Source organism: Penaeus japonicus, unplaced genomic scaffold (genome assembly GCF_977035675.1).
Source record: "Penaeus japonicus unplaced genomic scaffold, GWHDUDI00000001_assembly GWHDUDI00000030, whole genome shotgun sequence".
In the NCBI taxonomy this organism is placed as follows: domain Eukaryota; kingdom Metazoa; phylum Arthropoda; class Malacostraca; order Decapoda; family Penaeidae; genus Penaeus; species Penaeus japonicus.
Genome location: NW_028234432.1, coordinates 17,047,778 through 17,050,277, shown reverse-complemented (window position 1 = coordinate 17,050,277; position 2,500 = coordinate 17,047,778).

The window sequence follows — 2,500 nt, the reverse complement described above, 5'->3', positions numbered from 1 at the left end:
GCGTTGGTCTTCCTGGCATTGCATTGGCGTTGGTCTTCCTGGCATTGCATTGGCGTTGGTCTTCCTGGCATTGCATTGGCGTTGGTCTTCCTGGCATTGCATTGGCGTTGGTCTTCCTGGCATTGCATTGGCGTTGGTCTTCCTGGCATTGCATTGGCGTTGGTCTTCCTGGCATTGCATTGGCGTTGGTCTTCCTGGCATTGCATTGGCGTTGGTCTTCCTGGCACTGAGCCTCAGCCCCACTCAAGACACCAAGCAACTATTTTGCGAAGATTTCTGTTCAGAGAAGCAGCAATCACAGTTCTATTTTGATTAGAAATATTGAAAATTATAATGTGGTTGCATATGCGTAAGAAATGATTTTATTTCCAAGGTCGCAGCACATGTCATCGGTAAAAAGGAGGGAAAAACAGGGTCCTAAGACGCAAGTAGCAACCAGATTTCTCGTTAGATTCATTATATGCAAAATAACCAACATCAGGACGAGGAGGCTTGACAGATTCTACTCCAAACAAAGATGTCTTCCGCGCAGACCACCACTTAATTACAGTGATTAGCACCGGCAAGAACCTCATGTAGATGTGCATTATAATCAACCACTGCAGTGTCAAACCCTTCGGGCAGCTGCTCCAAGAGTGGTATAATTATCCTAATTAAGCTAGGTATAATTCGAGGCCACAGCTGAAATGCTCCCTGCTTCTCATTATAAACAGTCTTGCAATCAGCATTAAACCATGCAATTACCTTCACTCGTGACATGATTTTGGATGCTACTTTGTTTTCGATAATCTTCAAAATATAATTATTCAAAGTTGAAGCAGGATCCTCGGAAATGATCATAAAATCCCAACGAATATTGTTAGTATCATGGTAAATATTGTCCCAGTTGAAAAGAGTCTTGACAAAAGCCTCATAGGATATATCCGCGTCGGGAACTTTAAAATCTGGCTTGATTTTATAGGAAATTACACTGTGGTCAGAAGTGCCAATCGGCGAATGAACAGATGCCTCAGTGCCATTAGGCAGCGGCAGACAGGCAGAGAGGAGGATCAACGAGACACGCACGGAGGAAGGGAAAGCGCCAATGAGGAAAGAAAGCAGAAGAACGGAAAAGGATTGATAAGAGCAAGAAACGGAGATGAGATGGAAAGGAAACAGGAAAGGAAGAGGAACAAAAGGAGAAAGAGACAAAGATATAATGCGCCCACGAGGATTATATCTATCTATCTATCTATGTTTATGTATATATATGTGTATACATGTGTGTGTGTGAGTGTGTGTGTGTTTGTGTGTGTTTGTGTGTATGTGTGTGTGTGTGTGTGTGTGTTTGTGTGTGTGTACACATATATATATATATATATATATATATATATATATATATATATATATATATATATATATATATATATATTATATATGTAAATACATATATATGTGTGTGTGTGTATGTAATGTCCACATATAAAATGATTCGTCTATATAAGGGAAATAAATAAGAGGAAATGATAACCAGAGATGATGCTCTTTCCTGCACACGAGATGAAAGTTTATTGTTGCAGCCTTCGGAGATGATGGGTCTCTAAAAGCTTACCTGAGTGTCTCATATTATATCATGCAATACTTTCCTTGATCATTAAAGATAAAAATATGCTGATAGAGTGCTCGGGCTGTATTGTTTCAGGAAATCATTTTTCGTCCGTATCTGAATATTCATATGTATATATGTGAGTGGTGTGCATGTGTGTGTGTGTGATTGTGTTTATATATATATATATATATATATATATATATATATATATATATATATATATATATATATATATATATATACATACATATATATTATAGATAGATATATAAAGCTGTTTGTATTTGTGGGTACATTGTGTGTGTGTGTGTTTGTGTGTGTGTGTGCTTTTGTTTTTCTGTGTAAATATATATATACACACACACACACATATACCTACTCACATACACACACATACAGAGAGAGAGAGAGAAAAAGAGAGGGTGAGGGTGAGAGAGAAAAACAGAGAGAGAGAGAGAGAGAGAGAGAGAGAGAGAGAGAGAAAGAGAAAGATAGGGTGAGGGAGAGAGAGAAAGAGAGAGAGAGAGAGAGAGAGAGAGAGAGAGAGAGAGAGAGAAAGAAAGAGAGGGTGAGGGAGAGAGAGAAAGAGAGAAAGAGATAGATAGACAGATAGATAGATAGTCATAATTACACAAATATAAGCATGTACTTATGTATGTATGTATGTTGTCTGTGCGAGTGCGTGTATGTGTTTCTCTCCATTGTGTGATACGTAAGCAGGGTCTATGTTTTTTTAGCCAAAAAAGGAAGTCACTTTTCTCAGCTTCCCTAGGCTGAAGCCTCTCCACTTACATCAAAGGAAACGTAAATTACACTAGTGCACTCTTTCCAAAGACGTTTCAACTCTCGGCGAAAAAGAAATGAGTCGAAGCAGATGTAAGCTTACACCTGCTTTTGTTCCTCTGGAAAACT